Here is a 6,000-nt window from a genome sequence, read left to right on the forward strand (position 1 = left end):
TACACTTCTGCCTATAGAGACCTATCTGGATCTAGCTGATAGAAGACTTGTGCAAAAACAGCCTGAGCATCCCCTGAAACAGAATAAGATGGAGGGAGCCAAGACTGCTTAGTATAGAGTGAGGTATAAGACTGAAGATGTGGCTCAGTGGTGAAGGACTAACCTGGGCTACAAGAATCCCTGTCTCAAAGGAGAGTGTGTAGTCCAAATTCCAATCCCTGCTACGTTTGCCCTTGGAGCAGAAAACTCTTACATTTGCCTCTGGGAGATCAGCCCTTTGACTCCCTATCTACATCAGTAAAACCTTCCTGGAATGCCATTTGGGTAATTTAATACAGTAGCCAAATCCTTCTTCTCTCCTGGCAAATCAGCAAGTACTTATTAGGCATCAACTGTGTACTCAAGCACAAATCCCAGGACCATTTGAGACCAGTGCAGATGGATAAGCCAAGATGCTCAGGCGTGACCAAAATAGATTGTTGTCAGGCCCACCTGTCCAGAGGCTTCAGAGGCTGGAGACTGGACAGGTTGGCTTTCTTGTTCTGTGAGCTGGCCTTCAGAGCAGTCGGTCACAAGAACACTTTTAGAAGTAGTTTCATTTTGAAAACTCCCATGGATGTGAAAGACCAAGGTTGCAGAACAAGTCTCTATTATGGACGGAGGGTACTTGGTAACAAAATATAAAGCTTAGCCTGATTAGATTCTGGGTTGGGAAAATAACTGTAAAGTGCATTATGGGGAAGCAGTACAACTAGAATGTTAACTGTAGATCAGCTATTCGGAGTGGAGTGATGTTGAATTCTGTTTTTGGGAAATACACATGAATGCGTGATTGTAAATCTACAACTTAAACTTGAAAAAAAAAAAATCCAGATAAAGCCAGCCTTCTGTGTCTGTGGACTCTGCATCTGAGGATTCAGCCACACTTGGGTCAAAATCTTAGAACAAAAGTTCATCCTGTGAAAAAAATGCACAAACCTTAATGCTTGACATCTCCCTTTAAACATACAGTATAATGGGAGCTGGGGGAGATGGCCTGGTGGTTAAAATGTTTGCTGTGCAAAAACCAAGACCTGATTTTGGACCCCCAGAGCCCAGGAGTTTAGTTAAGTTTAGTTACTATTGCTGTGATAAATACCATGACCAAAAGCAACTTGGGGAGGAAAGGGTTTGTTTTTCTTACACTTCTGCATCCTAGTCCATCATCCAGGGAAGTTGGGGCAGGAACTCAAGGCAGGGACCTGGAGGCAGGAGCTGTGCAGAGGCCATGGAGGAGTGCTGCTCACTGGCTTGCTCTCCATAGTTTGCTCAGCCTGCTTTCCTATAGAACCCAAGACCACCTGCCCAGGGATGGCACCACCAACAGTGAGCTGGGCCCTCCCACATCAATCCCTAATTAAGAAAATGCAAGCCGGGCGGTGGTGGCGCACGCCTTTAATCCCAGCACTCAGGAAGCAGAGACAAGCAGATCTCTGTAAGTTTGAGGCTAGCCTGGTCTACAGAGCAAGTTCCAGGATAGCCAGGGCTATACAGAGAAACCCTGTCCCCGCCTCTCCAAAAAATGTCCTCCAGGCTTGCCTACAGCCTGATCAAATGGGTCAAAATATTAAAAAACAAAACAAAACAAAAAAAACCCCTACATCTGTGACAAAAATGAGGCATTTTCTCAATTGAGGTTCCCTCTTCTCAGATGATTATAGTTTGTGTTGAGTTGACATAAAAACTAGCCAGCACACGAGGTGAGTGCCAGGTGGACATGGGTGCCCACCTGTCATTCCAGCCTTAGAAGGTAGTGACAAGTGTCCCCAGAGCAGGCTGGCTATCAAGATTAGCTGTATCATCAAGCTCTTGGTTTGACTGAATGACTCTAGGAAGCGGTTTGAACAGGTATGGCCCCCTAGAGTCATGTGTTTGAATGCTTGGTCATAGAGAGTGGCACTATTAGAAGGCGTAACCTCGTTGGAGTAGGCGTGGCCTTATTGGAGGAAGTGTGTCACTGTGGAGGCGGGCTTTGAGGTCTCATATATGCTCAAGCCATGCCTAGAGGAACAGTTCACTTCTTGTTGCCTGTGGCTCATTGTAGAACTCTCAGCTGCCTCTCCAACACCATGTCTGTCTGCATGCCACTCGACATGATGATAACGGACTAAACCTCTGAAACTGTAAGCCAGCCCCAATTAAATGCTTTATTTTATAAGAGTTGCCGTGGTCACAGTGTCTCTTCACAGGAATTAAAACCCTAACTAAGACATCCTACTTCAAAGCATAAAGTGAAGGAGCTATGGAGGATGATTCTTATCAACCTCAGAGCCCCCCACACACACACAGGTACATGTGTGTACTCACACATGTGTCCACATGCTTGCAAACATGCATGCTTAGTAGTACATAACACACATGCATGAATAATACACAGTGCAGGACGACAGGAGATAGCTTAGTCTGTAAAGTGTTTTTCATGTATGTGTGAAGACCTGAGTTTAAGTCCCAGAATACACATAAAAATCTGGAAATATAAAAATGGTAGTACGTGTTTATAATCGAAGCATTGGGAAGGTAGAGACAGGTGAATCCCTGGGGCTTGCTGGTCATCCAGCCTTGCCTAATCAACAAGCCCCAGACCAGTAACACCGTCTCAAAAACAAGATAGATGGCTCCTGAGGGGAATGGCACCCCTAGCCCCCAAACGTACACATGTGTACACACACACTCACATATACATACCTACACACACACACACACACACACACACACACACACACACACACACAAAATGTAATGCTGGGTGTGGTGATACACACCTGTAATTCTAGTAACTGGGAGGCTGAGGCAGAAAGATCGTGAATGTGAGGTCAGCAAAGGTGCATAGCAAGACCTCGTCTCATGAAATGAAGCGCACAGGCAGGTGAGAGGACTCAGCAGGTAAAAGCACTTGCCACACAAGTGTAATGACCTGCCTTCCATCCACAGATCCTCTGACCTCCACATGCATGCCATGGCACACCAGTGCCTGTACACACTTGTGCGTGCACACACATATACCACTAATAAAAAAGTAAAAAAACACTTAAACAAATATACAGTGTAGTCACTGGTTACACGGCAAGTGTGCTGTGTTAGGAGTCACAGATGATTTAAAGAATGTGTGAAGATATGTGTTGGTATGTACAAATTCTAAGTGTTCCATATAAAGGTCTCGGGCATCGTGGACTTTGGTATCTTTGAGAGATCCCAGAACCCACCATGGATACTGAGGGGTAACTGTATATATACTCATAAATTTACCTATGTGCACCTGTGTGTGAAGAGAGGGAGGGGGAGAGAGATTCTTAAAACAACAAAATGTCAATGAAGTTGGGGTTGTGTGTGGGAGTTCTTTCTATGTGTTGTTTCTGTGTAAACTTGAAATTGTGTCAAAACAAAAGCCTCCTAGAAGTCTTCTGTCTCCCAGCTCCTTCACAGCAGGTAAAAACAGAAGCAGGAGTCAGCTGCCTGCCAATCTCCCCTGTGACCAAGCTGCCCGTGTCTCAGTGCTGGAGGTGACAAGCGTCTGAGTGATAACATCAGCTAGCAGATGGTTAGGAACCCCAGCACCGTCCAAACCTCGAACCGTCCTTATGTCCTTGTGCGCAAACTTGGAGTCATCCCTGTTACCCCTGGAGTGAGACCCTAAAAGCTAACTCAACATGCTTCTGTCCTTGCCTTGGATCTGGGGCCATCTCAGTGGCTGAGAAGTGACATCGCCAGCCTGGAGACTGAGTTCCTTTTGAGCTGGGCCCCCAGATCAAAAGCAAAATCCCTCACATTTCCAACATATCTGAATCAGAAGCTCAGTGTAACTTGATCTGCGCTGGCCCAGAGTGAAAAACCGCCACACACACACACACACACACACACACACACACACACACACACACGAGAGAGAGAGAGAGAGAGAGAGAGAGAGAGAGAGAGAGAGAGAGAGAGAGAGAGAGAGAGAGAGGGCGCCAGCCACTGGAACTAGGAGGGCAGATGGCAGCCTCCCAGACTTCAGAAGCAGACCTTCCGATCAAGGCCGAGAAATGCCCACATTAAACACATGGGGCCTCTGGCTTTCAGAACTCACTAACGCTGAACTCTACAGAATAGTTTCAATGCCAGTCCAGCCTGGGTATCACCATCTGCCGGCCAGAGCCAACCCACTGACTTCCAATTAGCAGCAAGAGGAAGTAGAGAGGAGAGGGCACTCAGCCCAGGGCTTCAAAGAGTAGGGAGTTCAGGGAGATCCCAGCAAGAGCATCAATCACAGAGCGCCTGGGGAGATCTTCGCTGCAGCAAAGACCTTTCCAGTTCTCATGAAAGTGCTTACTGACTGTGATGGCCCACAGCCCAGATGGCCTCCTCCTGGGGACAAAGATTTCCTCCTCCAGGTCTTATGCACATGGGGGAGAGGTCGGCCTGCAGCTGGTCACCATTCACAGATAGCATCCCTGGCTTTCCTAACTACCTGCCATAGGCCTGTGAATCCCAGACTCCAGCACAAAGTGAGTTCCCAGCAAACCCCTTCCTCTTGGCTATCAAGTACTGGCCGAAATGCTTTGTAAGTCCTGTAGTAACCCTTTGTACACAGTACTTTGTGATCCTCACTTGAAAGATATAGACACTGAGGCACAGGTGGCAGTAGCTTCCCACTCAGCAACAAAGTGTCTGAGATAAACCTTTTTTTTTTTTTCAATTTTGTTATTATTATTTTTAAGTAAGTTAATTTTTGCTCACAGCTTTGGAGGTTTCTACTCAGTCATCAATTGACCCTGCTGTTCTGGGTCTGTTTCAAGGCAGCAATCATGGCAGGGAAATGTGTTAAATCAACTGGATTACATCATGGTAGCCCCGAGGCAGAGAGGAAGAACCCAGCTACCTACAACTCCCTTCAAGAACAAGCACACAACGACCTAAGATGTCCCACCTCTTAAAGGACCATGCCTTCAGCAGGTGGGCCTTTGGGGAATGTTCCAATCCAATTTTGTGTGTGTGTGTGTGTGTGTGTGTGTGTGCCCACCTGCACAAGTTTATGTGCACCGCGTTTGCAGGAACCAGTAGAGACCAGAAAAGAACATCAGATCCCCTGGAGCTGGAGTTAGAGGAGGTCATGAGCCTTCATGTATGTCCAAGGAACTGAACCTGGGTCCTCTGCAAGAGCAGCCAGTGCTCTTAACCCCTGAGCTGTCTCTCCAGCCCCTGGTAAAAATCACACTGTATTCATGCCCAGCAGCCTCACTTTTAGCATTCCTCCCATTGGTTTGAAGTTTCTTTCCCATTTGATTCTTTGTTGTTATTCACTGTTTCCCTTGTAGTGCTGGGAATCGTACCCAGGACCTCATGCATGCTAAGCAAGTGTTCTGTCTCTAAGCTGCATGTGTATCTTACTAATTTCCTCATCCCTAGCGCTAAGGATGGATGGACTCCATGGTTTTTTTGTTTGTTTGTTTGTTTGTTTTTGTTTTTTTGAGACAGGGTTTCTCTGTGTAGCCCTGGCTGTCCTGGAACTTACTCTGTAGACCAGGCTGGCCTCGAACTCATTGAGATCAGCCTGGCTCTGTCTCCTGAATGCTGGGATTAAAGGTGTGCGCCACCACCGCCCGACTGGACTCCATGTTTGCTGAATGACTTTCTGAGAGAAAAAGTTGCACGGAGCCAGGTATGGCGCCACCTACAAACCCTTGACTTGGGAAGTGGAGGCAGAAGGATGAGAAACACAAGGTCAGCCTTGGTTGCATATGAAGTTTGAAGCAACCCTGTGTTACAGGAGAACCTGTCTAAAACAAGCAAGCAAGCAGGAAAATGGCAGCAGGAAGAAAAACCACAAGTTTGCTAAAGGAAAGTAAGAACTAGAGCGGGCCCTTCTGAGACTCTCCAATGCCGAGCATGGGCTGGAGAGGTGGCTCAGTGGATAAAGTGTTTGCCTTGCGTGCAAGAGGACCCAAGTTTGAATCCTTAGCATGCAGGTTAAAAGCCTGGCAT

Source organism: Peromyscus eremicus, chromosome 5 (genome assembly GCF_949786415.1).
Source record: "Peromyscus eremicus chromosome 5, PerEre_H2_v1, whole genome shotgun sequence".
Lineage (NCBI taxonomy): Eukaryota > Metazoa > Chordata > Mammalia > Rodentia > Cricetidae > Peromyscus > Peromyscus eremicus.